Raw genomic sequence first — 18,372 nt, 5'->3', positions numbered from 1 at the left:
AGGACTTGTAAGATTTACATATTACATTAGTACCAACACTCCTTTTTATTATTTCTTTTGTACAGTGAAAACTCAATGTTATTTAAGAAATTCTCATCTGCAATTTTGTGACCAAATGATAATTAACGAAAATATTATATATACTATATACGTGCGTGTGTGTGTATGTGTGTAAAAATTTCAGACTGTTTGACTAATGATGAATGAAAGAGAATCTAACATGAGTGTGGATTGTTGAAAAGAATACAATATTAGGAAATCTCTAATTCTATAAAGTATAAATCAGTACTGAAAACTAGAAAAACTTTGTTTCTAGCTGCGGTTCACCTTTCAGGGTCACTAGCTTCAAGGCAACCAATAAGCCTGTCGTCCCATGCATACATAATGACTTTTGGTGAGTTGATAATTTCATCCTGAAAGAGGAAGCTGATCATTTCTTACATCGGTTCATCCATGGCATGTTATTAGAGGATAAATGAAACCAAAAAAATCTTCAAATCCAGAGGGACCAATCTCTAGAGATAAAATTTCAGGAAACATCATGGTGTAGGAATGACTGCATAACCTTCACCAGGCACTCACCTACTCAAATTATTTGTAAAGTCAGAGCTAGTTTAGTTGTGTTGCCAAAAATTCTGCAATAATATTAACACAACATTTATTGAGCAGTTACAATTGCCGTTATTCGTTCTAGTCATTTTACTTCCATTAATTCATTACACCTCAAAATAACCCTGTGATATGGGCATTGTTGCTACTCTTTTACATCTGGAAAAAAACAAAAAACAACAACAACAAAAAACACCTCAGTAACAAAGAGGGTAAGCTATATGCTAACATTACAAAACCAGGAGTGGTACATTCAGGAGTAAAATACAGTCATGGTGCTGGTTATTCAGCCTGAATACTTACAGGTCTTCTAAGTACAACTTATACTAATATTTGAGATACTATGATTCCAAAGCCTCTGGTCTTAACTGCTATTTACTATGATGACCAAATATATAAATAAAATGCAATTTTGTAATATGTAATCATCCATGCTTTAACATATGAAGGGCATGTATCAAAATTTTTAAGATATATTTTCTAAATTGCATTATAATTCTTCTAGTTTTTACTAAAAGTATATGAAGATACCACTTGGAATAAACCACTCTACTCATCTCATTGCTGCTAAATGTAAATTTGATTAACAGTGAGCTTTCTGTTCTGGCTAATAACAAGTAAACTAGAGAGTCATTATTGATATATGAGTAACAAAATAACTCAATAAATCTATGCATTTTCATTGTGTCTACATTTTTGAAGCTCATCAGATAAGTAAACAGCAAAAGAGTTCGGTTTCTTCCTCCTTTATCAAAACCAAAGTAAACTGGAACTTAAAGTAACTGTGACACTTGAAACAGAATTGAATGGTAGGTAATCAATTTTAGGCTATTGGGAGGACAAAAAGTTATTTCAAATCGATGGAGAAATAATGATTGTTTACTTGATATGGTTTGGATATTTGTCCTTCCTAAATCACCTGTTGAAATGTAATCCTCAGTTTTGGATGTGAGACTGCGTAAGAGGTAGGCTGACGACCCACTCATGGTTTGGTGCTGTCCTCATGATAGTGAGTGAGTTCCCATGATATCTAGTTGTTTAAAAGTATGATACCTCCTTCCACTCTTGCTCCTGCTATTGCCTTGTGACATGCCTGCTTCTGCTTCACTTTGTGCCATAGGAAAAAGCTCCTTGAGACCTTCCCAGAAACTGATTAGATGTCAGCACTATGCTTCCTACAAAGCTAGAAGAACTGTGAGCCAATAAAACCTCTTTGCTTTATAAATTACCCAGTCTGAGGTGTTTCTTTATAGCAATGCAAAAATAGTTTGACAGAAAATTCATCCTGAGGAGAGGGGCATTGCTATAAATATGCCTGAAAATGTGGAAAAGTATTTGGAAGTGGGTAACAGGCAGAGTTTGGAAGAGTTTGGAAGGCTCAGAAGAGCACAAGAGAATAAGGAAAAGTTTGGAATTTCTTAGAGACTGGATAAATGGTTGTTATAAAAATGTGGATAGTGATGTGGGCAGTAAAGTCCAGGCTGCTGAGGTAACAGACAGAAATAAAAATATATATATTTGGAATGAAAGCAAAGGTCACTAACAATTTGGCTGTGTCCCCACCCAAATCTCACCTTGAATTCCCAAGTGGTGTGAGAAGGACCTGGTGGGAGGTGATCAAATAATGGGGGCAGGTCTTTCCCATGCTGTTCTCATATTAGTAAAAAAGTCTCCCAAGACCTGATGGTTTTAAAAATGGGAGTTTCCCTGTACAATCTCTCTTCTCTTGTTTGCTGCCATGTGAGACATGCCTTTCACTTTCCACCATGACTGTGAGGTCTCCCCAGCCAGGTGGAACTGTAAGTCTGATAAACCTCTTTCTTTTGTAAATTGCCCATTATCGGGTACATCTTTATCAGAAGTGTGAAAATGATCTAATACAACAAAATGTTACCAGGAGTGGGGTGGTTCTGTAAAGATACCTGAAAATGTGGAAGCAGCTTTGGAACTGGGTAACAGGCAGAGGCTGGAACAGTTTGTAGGGCTCAGAAGACAGGAAAATGTGGGAAAGTTAGGAACTCCCTAGAGACTTGTTGAATGGCTTTGACCAAAATGGTGATAATAATATGGACAATGAAATCCAGGCTGAGATGGTCTCAGATGGAGATGGGGAATGTGTTGGGGACTGGAGCAAAGGTGACTCTTATTATATTTTAGCAAAGAGAATGGTAGCATTTTGCCCCTGCCCTAGAGACGTGTGGAAGTTTGAACTTGAGAGAAATGATTTAGGTTATCTGGCAGAAGAAATTTCTAAGCAGGAAAGCATTAAAGAGGTGACTTGGGTGCTGTTAAAGGCATTCAGTTTTTTAAGGAAAATGGAGCATAAAAGTTATAATAATTTGCAGTCTGACAATGTGATAGAAAAGAAAATCCTATTTTCTGTGGAGAAATTCAAGCTGGCTGCAGAAATTTGCATAAGTAATGAGGAGTCAAATGCTAATCTCCAAAATAATGGGGAAAAAGTCTCCTGGACATGTCAGAGATCTTCATGGCAGCTGCTCCCACCACAGAACTGGAAGCCTAGAAGGAAAAGATGTTTCCATAGGCCGGGCTCAGGGCTCCCTTGCTCTGTGCAGCCTAGGGACTTGATACCCTGCTTTCCAGTTGCTCTAGCCATGGCTGAATGGGTCCAACATAGAGTTGGTATTGTGGCTTCTGAGGATGCAAACCCCAAGCCTTGGCAGCTTTCACGTGGTGTTGAGCGTGCAGATGCACAGAAACCAAAAATTGAGAACTTTCACCTAGATGTCATAGGCTATATGGAAACACCTGAATACCACAGCAGAAGTTTACTACAGTGGTGGGTCCCTCATGGAGAACCTCTGCTAGGGCAGTGCAGAAGGGAAATGTAAGATCAGAGCCCTCACACAGAGTCTCTATTGGGGCACCACCTAGTGCAGTTGTGAGAAAAGTGCCACCATCCTCCAGACCCCAAAATGGTAGATCCACCAACAGCTTGCATTGTATGCCTGAAAAAGCCTCAGACACTCAACATCAGACCATGAAAGCTGCCAGGAGGTGGGCTCTATCCTGCAAAGCAACAGGGGCAGAACTGCCCAAGACTGTGGGAGCCCACCTCTTACATCATCGTGAACTGGATATGAGACACGGAGTTAAAGAGATTATTTTAGAGCTTTAAGACATGACTACCCTGCTGGATTTAGGTCCTGCATGGCACCTGTAGCCCCTTTGTTTTGGCCAATTTCTCCCACTTGTAATGGCTCCATTCATTCAATGCCTGTATCCTCATTGTATCCAGGAAGTAACTAATTTGTTTTGATTTTACAGGTGCATTGGTGGAAGGGACTTGCCCTGTCTTGGATGAGACTTGGGATTGTGGACTTCTGAGTTCATGCTGAAATGTGTTAAGACTTTGGGAGACTCTTGGGAATGATTTGTTTTGAAATATGAAGACATTAGATTTGGGAGGGGCCATAGGTGGAATAATATGATTTGGCTGTGCCCCCCAAATCTCACCTTGAATTCTGACATGTTGTGGGAGGGACTTGGTGGGAGGTGATTTAATCATGGAGCAGGTCTCTCCCATGCTGTTCTCATGATAGTGAATAAGACTCATGAGATCTGATGATGGTTTTAAAATGGCGAGTTTCCCTGCACAAGCTCTCTTCTCTTGTCTGCAGCCATGTGAGACATGCCTTTTACCTTCTGCCATGATTGAGAGGCTTCCCCAGCCACGTTGAATTGTAAGTCTGATAAACCCCCTTCTTTTGTAAATTGCCCAGTCTCAGGTATATTTTTATCAGCATTATGAAAATGAACTAATCCAGTCTTCCTTGTTAGTTAGCAAATTACTTAGCTGTCTCATCTTCATGCCCTAGGGATCTGTGGAAGCTTTAACTTAAGAGTGATTACTTAGGGTAGCTGGTGTAAGAAATTTCTAAGCAGCACAAAATTCAAGATGTGGCCTGACTTCTTCTAACATCCCACTCTCAGATGCAGGAGTGAAGAAATTACTTAAAATTGGAAGTTATATTAATATTAATATTAATATTAATATTTACCAGGGAGGCAGAGGGTGAAAGTTGGAAAATTTACAGCCTAGTCCTGTGGCAAAGAAAGGAGATGCTTTTTTAGGAGAGGGATCCAAGCAGGCTACAGAACAACCACTTGTTAGAGAGATTTGCATGTGTAAATGGGAGCAACTGCTTATAGCCAAGACAAAGGAAAAAAGTCTGGAAGGCATTTCAGAGATCTAATAGGCAGTACCTCCCATTTAGGCCCAGAGGCCTAGGAAGCCTGGATGGTTTGTGGGGACAGGCCCAGGGCCCCACTGCCCTGATCAGCCTTAGGACACTACTCCCCCATCCTGGTTGCTTCAGCCACAGCTCAAAGGGTCCCCAGGACAGCTCAAGTCACTATTCCAGAGGATGCAAGCTGTAAGCATTGATGGCTTCCACGTGGAGTTAAGCCTGGGAACATCCAAAGTGCAAGAGTGAAGGAGGCTTGGTTAAGTCTCTGCCTGGATTTCAGAGAATGTAAGAGAATACCTGGCTGCTCATGAAGAAGCATTCTACTGGGGTGAAACTCTCACAGAATACCTCTACTGGGGCAGTGCCAAGCGGAAATGTAGGGTTAGAGTTTCCACACAAAAGCTCTACTGAGGCATTGGATCCCTCATGGCTTGGTCCTGTCCTCAAGACAGAGAGTGAGTTCTCATGAGATCTGGTTGATTAAAATTGTGTGACACCTCCCCCCACCCCGACTACTGGTCTTGCCATGTGATATGACTGTTTCTGCTTCACCTTCAACAATGAGTAAAAGCTCCCTGAGGCCTCCCAGAAGCCAAGCAGGTGCCAGTGCCACCTTTCCTGTATAGCCTGCAGAACCATGAGTCAATTAAACCTATTTTCTTTATCAATATCCCAGTCTCAGGTACTTCCTTATAGCAATGTAGGAACAACCTAACACAACATATGGTAATTTTCAGTTTATTCAACAATGTTTTTCTTTAATACTAATATCTGTATCAGAAATATGTCATAATCATCTAAGTTGTATGCTAATAAAATGAACACTTATTTTTACTTTGCATTTGTTTTCATGCACTCATTATCAATAATTAGAAAAAGACATTGACAATAAACAGTTTGGGCATAGTATTTGAAGTCTAATCATTCGATAATTCTTAATGATATTTAGAAGTCTGCTTCATTGTTACTGGAGATATCACCAAAATTGTATTACTGTTGGCCAAAAGTGGCTGAAAGTCCAAAAAGAATAGATCATTTGTTGCGCTTTTTAAAGAAATTGAATGTGACATTTTGTTGGACTATAATAATACTCATAATAAAAAATACATTAGCTATATTCTATACATACATTATTATCTGATGAGAGTCAATAATATTCTATATGTTAACTACAGTTTTATTTACCAGTTCAATAAAGAGCAACCTCTTTTACTATACTGTTAACTGTAGTCTCTATAATGTTAGCTATATTTTGTTTACCATTTTCTACACTTAAGTTACACTGAAGCAAAAGTCTCATTGCATTTTTATTTTTTAAAATTTATTTAATTAATTTTTTTTGGAGACAGAATCTCACTTCATCATCCATGCTGGAGTGCAGTGGTGCAATCTTGGCTCACTGTGACCTCCACCTCCTTGGTTCAAGTAATTCTCGAACCTCAGCCTCCCAAGTAACTGGGATTACAGGCATGCGCCACCAAGCCCTGCTAATTTTTGTGTTTTTAGTAGAGATGGGGTTTCCCCACATTGGCCAGGCTGGTCTTGAACTCCTGGCCTCAAGTGATCCATCCTCCTCGGCCTCCCAAAGCACTGGCATTACAGGCGTGAGCCACTGCCCCAGGCCTTATTTTATTTTTTTTCATCTTTCATTCATCAGGATATAGGGAGTGATATCTCTTTTATAGGGATAATGCCACTTCAGCTGAAGAGCTAGTTATTACAGAACAAATGATTGTACCTTTTCAAAACTTAAAGAAATTTGTAGTCAACATTTTGAGGGAAGGTCAGCATGATATTAAATAACAAAGTTTGTAGTTTCACTGATTTATTTTTATTTAATTGAATGGTTTGCATGTTGTTTTGATGCTAAACAGATAAAGCTTAAGATCTTATATTTAATTTCAAATAGAATGCATTGTGCGATTTCATTGTAAACCTGGTATTTATAAATCATAACTCCTATGTTTTTAACATAATTTATTTATTGATGTTCAAAAAAGAGAACTGTACACAACTTGTTGTGAAATTTGCTGCAATATTTTATTTCTCAATTTGAATAAAGCAATCTTCTGGAGGTCCTATGCAAACATAATGACTAGCGTTACATTTTTTAATATAGTTTGTAATTTTGCATTAGCTTATATACTGAAGTTTAAATGACAGCTATCAGAGAATGTATTAAGTATATAATCATTATTGGGATCTAAGTTCTTTTTGCTTGGATGTTAGCAGTCTCCAAAATTAATAAATATGTCATTTATTAGTGAAAGGTGTATTTTTCTTAAATTGCTACAGATTTTTGTATGTTTTGTGGGTTGATTTTATACATAAGACTAACTATTCAAATGGATTTTTCTCCATAACACTTGTATCACATATCCATTTATTTCTCTTTATCAGGTTTTCTGTGTTCAAAGTTTACTTTGTGAGAAGTTTTTGCCCTATAGACATAGGATTAAGGAAGTTTACAACTTGATGGCAATTGCATGCTTGCTAAATTAGTTGCATAATTGTTTTGCACAGGAAATTTTATGTGCAAATACCTTGATTAGATTCACATTCTTCTGGCTAAGTTCTCAAAATGTATCATTGAGAAAAGACATTTACATTTAAATGTACCCCTGCTACAGCTACAAGTTAAATCCCAATTTAGCCTTGTCAACAATAATTAAGTTTATACACACACACACACACACACACACACACACAAAAGACTGGTCTGATGGAATGACAATCAGGTATGATGTATATAATTTTGAATTTGATGTTAGTTATTGCTTTTTGAATAGGCAGATAATTGTAAGTTACAGATTGAAGGCTTAAGAACTTGAATGCTATTATATAAAAAGTTCTAAATTGAGTTTCTCAAGTCTGTAACGAAAAGCTGCATTTGATTAGTATGTGAATAAAGTGAAAAAGTTGAAGAGAGAAAGAAAATGACAAATGATGCGGAATGAAGAGGGTATTGTGAACAATATGTGAAAAATATATGATAAATTGATACTCAGTGGTTTGTTTGTAAATTATTATAAATAATTTTAAAATTTATACATTTTTAGATTCATATATCAGCAAACCTAAAGATCTAAAACTGTTACTCATAAAATTAATGAATACTCATAAAAAACATACATAATAGTGTACTTTTGTCTATACGTTGCACACAAAAGAAAATGAAAATAAACCACTATAAGTAAATAAAAGACTTTTCTGAAAGTTCAGTCAAAAACAGATCACTAAAGTGACTAACCATTTGACCCAAGTGGCTTTCTCAAATTTTTGGCCGAAAGATGTAGTCAAATTTTTAGCCTATTTTATGTAGATAAGAGAAATAAATATTGAAGAAACAAATACAGATGATGCCAAAACAGATACTATCGAAATAATTTTTTGAAATTTGGGTTATGCGTAAGTCTATTTGGACTGCATTAACCAAGTACATACACACATTAACTTATAAACAGTAGAATTTATTTCTTATGATTTTAGAGACAGGGAAGTTCAAGATTAAGTTGCAGGAAGGTTTAGAATGTGATAAGAACCCACATTCTACGGAGGACTTTCTTTTTTTTTATTTTTATTTTTATTTTTTATTATTATTATACTTTAAGTTCTAGGGTACATGTGCATAACGTGCAGGTTTGTTACATATGTATACTTGTGCCATGTTGCTGTGCTGCACCCATCAACTCGTCAGCACCCAACTACTCGTCATTTACATCAGGTATAACTCCCAATGCAATCCCCCCCCATCGCCCCTCCCCATAATAGGCCCCGGTGTGTGATGTCCCCCTTCCCGAGTCCAAGTGATCTCATTGTTCAGTTCCCACCTATGAGTGAGAACATGCGGTGTTTGGTTTTCTGTTCTTGTGATAGTTTGCTAAGAATGATGGTTTCCAGCTGCATCCATGTCCCTACAAAGGACACAAACTCATCCTTTTTGATGGCTGCATAGTATTCCATGGTGTATATGTGCCACATTTTCTTCATCCAGTCTGTCACTGATGGACATTTGGGTTGATTCCAAGTCTTTGCTATTGTGAATAGTGCCGCAATGAACATACGTGTGCATGTGTCTTTATAGCAGCATGATTTATAATCCTTTGGGTATATCCCCAGTAATGGGATGGCTGGGTCATATGGTACATCTAGTTCTAGATCCTTGAGGAATCGCCATACTGTTTTCCATAATGGTTGAACTAGTTTACAATCCCACCAACAGTGTAAAAGTGTTCCTATTTCTCCACATCCTCTCCAGCACCTGTTGTTTCCTGACTTTGTAATGATTGCCATTCTAACTGGTGTGAGATGGTATCTCATTGTGGTTTTGATTTGCATTTCTCTGATGGCCAGTGATGATGAGCATTTTTTCATGTGTCTGTTGGCTGTATGAATGTCTTCTTTTGAGAAATGTCTGTTCATATCCTTTGCCCACTTTTGGATGGGGTTGTTTGTTTTTTTCTTGTAAATTTGTTTGAGTTCTTTGTAGGTTCTGGATATTAGCCCTTTGTCAGATGAGTAGATTGCAAAGATTTTCTCCCATTGTGTAGGTTGCCTGTTCACTCTGATGGTAGTTTCTTTTGCTGTGCAGAAGCTTTTTAGTTTAATGAGATAGCAGCAAAATACGGAGGACTTTCTTTTCACTGTACCCTTACATTGTAGAAGGGCCAAATTCTCTCTGAGTGTCTTTCATAAAGGCACTAATCCCACGTGTAAAGGCTCCACACTAATGACATTATTTACCTCCCAAAGGCCCCCCCTCCCTGTGCCATCATCTTGAGGGTCAGGATTTCAACAAATGGATTTAGGCAGTGGGTAGTACAAACACCCAAACCATAGCTGGATAAGTTCTTAGGGTATATTTTAGAAATTTGGATGTACTTTATTCCCCATGCTCCTGCTTGGATTTTATATAACTTTGTTGGTTACTATTAAGTTTATTTTTGAATCAAGTACTATATTTCAGTGATTTGATATATGCCAGCGGAAATGAGACTGAGTTGAGAAGGACCGATAACTGTGGCAAAGCCAAGAAAGCATTCAGGCTTAAAATAACTTTTTTTTCTGTATGATGACTACAGTTATCCAAGTCAAGGTTCAGGGAACTCAGCAAAAGTAAGCACTTGGGATGTTAAATTAGTTTAGTGATTTAGAGTAACAAATATAATGCCAAAGATTAGAAGAGAATTTGTGAACTATTTTTAGCTCTTAACTCTACATAGTGTTCCATATAGAGTCAGTTGTGTAATTATGTGGACTATATTTGGAAACTGACTTCAATCTTGTGCTAAAATTATAAACAAAGATGGAGTATATATATCACCTTTTATGATTGGGATGCAAATTATTCCTTTAGTCTCAGCATTTCATGAATAATTCATTTTGATATTTGGTTATAAGAATGTTCCTGTGATCACAGTTATTTTAGGTAACTGTTCTTATTGCCTTCATAGTTATCACTATCATTTATGTGACTTTTGGATTTTTACTTTAAAAGTCTTTGTGTTACTTTTTGGCACATGCAATACTTTAAAATATATATAATTATAATTCTGGGTAGAATTATTTTTCCTTCCATCTTACTTTTTAGTTTTAAAGAAAAATCCTTTCAAACTGTATGTTTGCTGAATAAAATTAGTAATTAAGATTAAAAGTAAAGATTTGTTCAGACATAGAAAGATACAGAAAGTCTGCATAATGCAAAAATTCTTAGTGTATTTGTGCAATATACCCTAAATTAGTTCAAAAAATCAAGGTGGCAAGCCTGATGATATGGTTTGGCTATGTCCCTGGTTTGGCTGTGTCCCCACCCAAATCTCATCCTGAATTGTAATTCCCATAATCCCAATGTGTCATGGGAGGTACCTGCTGGGAGGTACCTGAATCATGGGGGTGGTTCCCCCATGCTACTTTTGAGACAATGAGTAAGTTCTCACAAGATCTGATGGTTTTATAAGGAGCTTCCTCCTTCACTCAGTTCTCATTCTCTCTCTTGCCACCCTGTGAAGAGGTGCCTTCCACCATGATTGTAAGTTTCCTGAGACCTCCACAGCCATGCAGAACTGAGTCAATTAAACCTCTCTTCTTTATAAATTACCCACTCTTGGATATTTCTTCACAGCAGTGTGAGAGTGGACTAATACAGTAAATTGGTACCATAGAGAGTGAGGTGCTGCTGTAAAGATGCCTGAAAATGTGGAAGAGACTTTGGAACTGCGTAACAGGCAGAGTTTGGAGCAGTTTGGAGGGCTCAGAAGAAGATAGGAAAATGTGGGAAAGTTTGGAACTATCTAGAGACTTGGAGGGCTTAGAAGACAGGAAGATGTGGGAAAGCTTGGAACTTCTTAGAGACTTGTTGAATGGCTTTAAACAAAATGCTGATAGTGATATGGATAATAGTCTAAGCTAAGGTGGTCTCAGATGGGGATGTAGAACTTGTTGGGAACTGAAATGAAGATGACTCTTGCTATGCAAAGGGACTGGCAGCATTTTGTCCCTGCCCTAGTGATCTGTGGAACTTTGAACTTGAGAGACATGATTTACGGTATCTGTGGGAAAAAATTTTCAGTGGCAAAGTATTCAAGAGGAAGCAGAGCATAAGAGTTTGAAAAATGTAGAGCCTGAAGATAAAATAGGAAAGAAAAACCCATTTTCTGTGGAGAAATTGAAGCCAGCTGCAGAAATTTGCATAAGTAACAGGAGCCAATGCTAATCTCCAAGACAATGGGAAAAATGTCTCCAGGGCATGTCAGACAGGCAGCCCCTCTCATGTCAGGCCTGGAGGTCTAGGAGGAAAAAGTGGTTTCCTGGGCCTGGTCCAGGGCCCCAATGCTGTGTGCAGCCTCTGAGCTTGCTGCCCTGCATCCCAGTCACTGTAGCTCCAACTGTGGCTAAAGGGGGCTAAGGTACAGCTTGGGCCTTTGCTTTAGAAGGTGCAAGCCCCAGGCCTTAGCAGCTTCCATGTGATGCTGAGCCTACAGATGCATAGAAGTTAAGAATTGAGGTTTGGGACCTCTACCTAGATTTCAGAGGATATGTGGAAATGTCTGGATGCCCAAGTAGAAGTTTGCTGAGGTTTGGAGCCCTCATGGAAAATCTCTGTTAGGGTGGTGCAAAAGGGAAATGAGGGGTCAGAGCCCCCACACAGACTCCTCACTGAAGCACTGCCTAGTGGAGCTTTGAGAAGAGGGCCACCATCCTCTAGACCCCAATGGTAGATCCATGGACAGCTTGCACTATGCATCTGAAAAAGCCTCAGACACTCAATGCCAGCCTATGAAGGCAGCCAGGAGGGAGGATGTACTGGACAAAGCCACAGGAGTGAAGCTGTCCAAGGTCATGAGATCCCACCTCTTGTATAAGTGTGACCTCAATGTGGGGCATGGAGTCAAAGAAATCATTTCAGAACTTTAAGATTTGACTGTCCCACTGGATTTTGGATTTGCATGGGGCCTGCTGGCCCTTTGTTTTGGCCAATTTCTCCTATTTGAAGCAGGCTTATTTGCCCAATGTCTGTACCCCATTGTATCTAGGAAATAATTAACTTGCTTTTGATTTTTTCAGGCTCATAGGCAGAAGGAACTTGCCTTGTCTTAGATGAGACCTTGGACTTGGACTTTTGGGTTAATGTAGGAATGAGGTGAGATATTGGGGGACTGTTGGGAAAGCATGTTTGTGTTTTGAAATGTGAGTACATGAAACTTGGGAGGGGCCAGGGGCAGAATGGTATGGTTTGGCTGTGTCTTCACCCAAATCTTATCTTTAATTGTGTTTCCCATAATCCCCACATGTCATGGAAGGGGCTCAGTCTTGGATAATTGAACCATGATGGTGGTTTCCCTCATGCTATTATTGTGATAGTAAAAGTTGTCATGAGATTTGATGGTTTTATTATAGGTTTCTCCCTTCACTTGGTTCTCATTCTCTCTCCTGCCGGCCTATGAAGAGGTGCTTTCTGCCATAATTGTAAGTTTCCTCAGGCTTCCCCAGACATGGGGAACTATGAGCCAATTAAAACTCTTTTCTTTACAAGTTACCCAGTCTTGGGTATTTCTTCATAGCACCGTGAGAATAGACTAATAAATGAGATCTGTCAATGCAGATTTCATTGAAAGAAGCCCAGCAGAATTGGAAGTAGGGTGTCCATGGTGAACAGCAGAATGGAGACTTTGGAAGTGGACCTCTGGCAAGAAGCGGCATTCCTAGATAACAAAGTATGATTGAGAAATTATACATTTGAAAAAATATTAATAGCAAATAGGAAAAGTTCAGATTTTTGAAATAATGTTAGAAACTGAAATTTGAGTGTCATGGGAGTAAGTGTTCATTTCTAAGCAAAACCAAGAGAGAATGAGAGCAAAGAAGAATAAATAGACAGAAAGTAAAAATGTAATAAGGAAAATAATGTATATTGTGTGAATAAAGTACACAATGGTGCCTTAAGAAAATGAAGCCAGAAAATAAAGCCGTGACAGAATAAAGAGATAAAAACTGGAGAGGAAAATAAGCAGAATATAATGTAAATGAAAAATAAAGAATAGTTACCTGAGTACATGAATATATATTTTTCAAGTAAAAAGTATGATAATAATAATAATATATAATTGAAGTGAAATTTCCTGAGAAAAATGAAAACAAATGTAAATTTAAAATCTTAAGTATTGTCATGGAAAAATGTCTTCTTTTTTTTTTTCCTGTTGTTCCAAAATCAAGTAAATCCTAAAATAAAGTTTTAAAAAATGATAAAATATTAACTATTTCTGTAAAATTTACAATGTAAAACTGAGCAAATGCATATAAGAAGGTTACTTTGTTTTGATTATCACCTGTAACACTAATTTTCTGAACATGATAGGAGTCTAAAATAACAATTCAAAAAATAACTGCATATAGGCAGTTGGTATTAAATGTGAAACTCAATCCTCAAACTTAGGATATGTTAATATAACCAGCATCGGTACCACATTTATTCATTAAGTTATCAAATATTAACATTATGCATACATATCAGCATATTCATGTCATACTGGTGAGCTTATAAATTGAGATATTTATTGTGAGTAATTATCAGTATAGTATAAAGTCAAAACATTATAGTCATTATTTTATTAGAAAAAGGAGAATGTTGAAACAAATTAGTTTTTAGGATGTGCGTTAACCAATTCTTCAAAAAATAATGGAAATAACAATAAATATGAATATTTTATAAGCTCTTATAAGCTCTTAAAATTCTAAAATGTTTTTGCTTTGAATTGAAATGTGTTCCCCAAAAATTCACATGTTGAAGTCCTAACCACAAGGTAATGGTATTTAAACATGTGAACTTTTGGATGTCATTAGGTTTAGATGAGGTCATGAGGTATTAGTGCCTTTATGAGAAGATACACCAGAGAGCTTGCTCTCTTTCCTCCTACCATGTAAGAACTCACCAAGAAGGTGGACCTCTGTAATCAGGAAGAGAACCTTTACAAAAAGATGTACTGGGGCCCAGTACAGTGGCTTGTGTCTATAATCCCAGTGCTTTGGCAGGCCTAGGCAGGGGAATTGCGTGAGGTTAGGAATTTGACACCAGCCTGGGCAACAAAGTGAGATCTTGTCTCTGCAAAAAAATTTAAAAATAAAAAATAAAAAAAAAATTAGCTGGGCATGGTGGTACAAACCTGTAGTCCTAACTATTTGTGAGGCTGAGGCAGGAGGTTAGTCTGAGTTAAAGGTTACAGTGAGCTGTGATTCTGCCATTCTCTAGCCTGGATAAGAGAGTGGCACCCTGTCTCTAAAATAATAAAATCAATAAATTAGCTGCCACCTTGACCTTTGATTTCTCAACCATCAGAACTGTGGGGATATAAATTCCTGTTTCTTAATTCACTCAGCCTATGGTATTTTGTTATGGCAGCCTGAGTTTACCTAGACAGTTTTTTGGTGAAATAGCCTACTAATGCATATATGCATTAATATAATATGCCTTATGCCCTGAATTTTCTTCTATAGAGTAACTTCTCCTTCCCTTCATTAAGCCAAGAGGAGACAGTATATTTTGTGGTCAGTGGCCAACCCAGTTGAAGCTGAAATGTGCTGTGACTTTGAGAAAAACACAGGCCGCTAATCACACTCTCCATTTGCTGAAAATGGCTTCATTTGCAATGTATCATCTTTAAAGAAAAAGTAAAATTTGTAGTTGTCTTTTTAAAACTATATTTGACACCATAATAAAAGTGAAGATATTTCGTTATTTTTATTAAGCTATAATTGATAATCTGCTAGTCATATTATTTTATGTCTTAATGTCAATGAATGAATATTAATACATAAAGTGAGGATTTCGACTTTCTTGATATTATATCATTATAATTTCCTGATTGTTACCTAGTCTGACTAGATAATCTATTTAGTAATCTATCTAGATTATATACTGATACTCTTGTGCACAGCTCTGATAAGTTTCTTTGGATTTATTTCTAAATGTACAAATCAAATGTTCTAATGTTCCAAAGCAAAAAAGAATGATTTAAGAACATATATATTATTAAGAGAGCATCAGTTCTTTATTTGGTTTTTATATGAATGACAAAATCTGGTCTTTTTCAATAAATATGATGTTGGGTATTGACTTCAGCTAGTTATGAAACAATATGTTACTGACTAGAAATAATTAATACTAATCAAATGACATCAAAAGTTATACATCTCTATAGTGATCTTAAATGTGTTGGTAAAAATGCATTTTATGAAAAAACTACAATGAAATATTCAAATGATAATAGTTGGTGGGTTTTGACCTATATTTTTTTTACTTATCTTTAAACTGCCTTACAGTTCCTACAGTTTTGACAACAAAACCACACCGATACTATATTTTGAAATAGATATCTAAAATAATTATTAAACCAATATGATTAATATGATTGATCCTTAAGCTTCTAAATTAAATACTGCCTCAACCACTTTTGGATCTCCCTTTGGGGCCTGATACATTCAGCTTGAATTCAGGGAAAGTGGGTATTTAATAGGCAAGATATTTAATGTCTAGTAATAGAAAATTTTTATTATTAGAAGTTAAAACTAGAATGTTTCTCAGGTATTTAATTTATTGAAAATTGAAATGAGGAAAATCCTTTCCAGAGATGTAAAGGGAAAAAGAAGTTTATTTCATGAGGCACCTTCATAATGGAAGTTCAGTTCTAAGACAGAATGAACGTTCAGACAGCTTCAGTATTTGTTAACTACTCTTCAAAATATTAGAATCTAAACAGTTGGGATGTTTTTTAATTTGCACTAAAATGTTAATGAGAATTTCCAGTTTCCAATTCTGCATGCAAGGAGCTTGAAAGTCATCCCACCATCTTAAGGACCAATAAAAATGTGAATAAAATGAAAAATTAGCAACTCTTCTTAGATCAATAAGAGAAGACAGAAAGGTAACCACAGAGAAATACACAATAATGGAGCAGACCCCCTCATGGGAACAAATACAAGGCAGACAAATCTGAACTCCAATTGATGAATTGCTGGAGGCTAGGTGTGGACTAGTCTGAGAGTTGAAAGCACCAGCAGGACTAGGAGGGATCCCCATGCTTTTGTCAGTCTTACCTCTAGGAAACACACTGGATTCTCACAGTAAATATTGGAGAAATAGACCCTCATGCTTCTGTCAGAGGGAAGGAAAAATGAACCATTTTGAAATATGTCACAGTACGTTACTCTGTGACGTACTCTGTACAAGGTCTGCCCTCAGGAAAAACTAGCTTAACATGCTGAGGTTTTATCAGAGCCTAATTGATCTAAGGGCAGGGGAACTACCAACTCCAGATAGCTCTATCCCTCGACTTGGAAGAACGCCCAACTCCAGCTCACTCTAGCCATCCCATGCCACATAAGGGAAGGGGGAAAAACTGAGAAACACTTATGAAATACAGAATCCAAAGACCTAGGCTTACTGAAATCTGCAAATGAATTATAGGAATGTAGGTCATTCCCCATTTTATAATCAAAGGCCTATTTATAGTAGTTCCTTTTGTCTACTACTTTATATCTGGTAATCAAGAAAAAAATTACAAGGCATACTGAAAGGTCAAAACATAGCTTAAAAGGAAAGAGCCAGCCTGTGGTCTGAACTTTTGTATTGTTTCCCAAATTTGTATGTTGAAACCTAATCTCCAATGTGAGGGTATTAGAAGATGGGGCAGTTATGAGGTGATGAAGGCTCTGCCCTCATGAATCAGATTAGTGCTTTAATGAAAGAAGCCTGAGATAGATTCCTCAACTCTTCCACTATGTGAAGACACAGCAAGAAGATACCATCTAAGAATCAGAAAGCTGTCCCCGACCAGACACTGAATCTTTCAGTTTCTTTATCTTGGACTTCCCAGCCTTCAAACTATGATAAATAAATTTTTGTTGTTTATAAGTTATATGCATTATGATATGTTATTATAGCATCCCAAACAGACTAAAACAGCAAGTCTCAGAATCAGATTTAGCAAGGATATTGGAATTATAAGGCAGGGAATTTAACATAACTATTAATAATACTTAAGGACTCTAATGGATAAATAGGCAACATGCAAGAGCAAATAAGCACTGTAAGCAGGGAGATGAAAATCTTAAGAAGCAAAAAGAAATGCTAGGGATCAATAACACTATAATAGCATAAACGCCTTTTGCTATGGTTTGATTTCCTACTCCAAAGCTCATGTTAAAATGTAATTGACATTGTAACAATATTAAGAGAAGGGACTTTTAAGATATGATTAGTTGCTGGGCACGGTGGCTCACGCCTATAATCCCAGCACTTTGGGAGGCCGAAGCGGGCAGATCACGAGGTCAGGAGATCGAGACCATCCTGGCTAACACAGTGAAACACCGTCTCTACTAAAAATACAAAAAAATTAGCTGGGCCTAGTGGTGGGCGCCTGTAGTCCCAGCTACTTGGGAGGCTGAGGCAGGAGAATGGCGTGAACCCGGGAGGCGGAGCTTGCAGTGAGCCGAGATCGCGCCACTGCACTCCAGCCTGGGCGGCAGAGCGAGACTCCGTCTCAAAAAAAAAAAAAAGATACCGGATCAATGCCAGTACAAAAGGGCAAATTAGGCCCCCTTTTCCCTCTTTCTCTTCTGACTTATTCCATGTATGACACAGTAAGAAGGCCCTTGCCAGAGGCAGGCACTTTGATCTTGGACTTCTCAGCCTCCAGAACTCTAAGAAAAGCTTCCACTTATTATAAAGTAACTAGTCAGGCTGGGTGCAGTCGTTTATGCCTGTAATCCCAGCACTTTGGGAGACTGAGGACGTTGGATCTTTTGAGGTCAGCAGTTCAAGACCAGCCTGACCAACATGCTGAAGCCCTGTACCCACTAAATACAAAAATTAGCTGGGCATGGTGGCAGGTGCCTATAATCTCAGTTACTTGGGAAACTGAGGCAGGAGAACTGCTTGAACCCAGGAGGTGGAGGCTGCAGTGAACCAAGATCGCGCCACTGCACTTCAGCCTGGGTGACAGAGTGAGACTCCACTTCAAATAAATAAAGTAACCAGTCAGAGATATTCGGTTATAGT

This window comes from Theropithecus gelada, chromosome 2 (assembly GCF_003255815.1).
Source record: "Theropithecus gelada isolate Dixy chromosome 2, Tgel_1.0, whole genome shotgun sequence".
Lineage (NCBI taxonomy): Eukaryota > Metazoa > Chordata > Mammalia > Primates > Cercopithecidae > Theropithecus > Theropithecus gelada.
Note: the sequence above shows the minus strand (reverse complement) of the source record.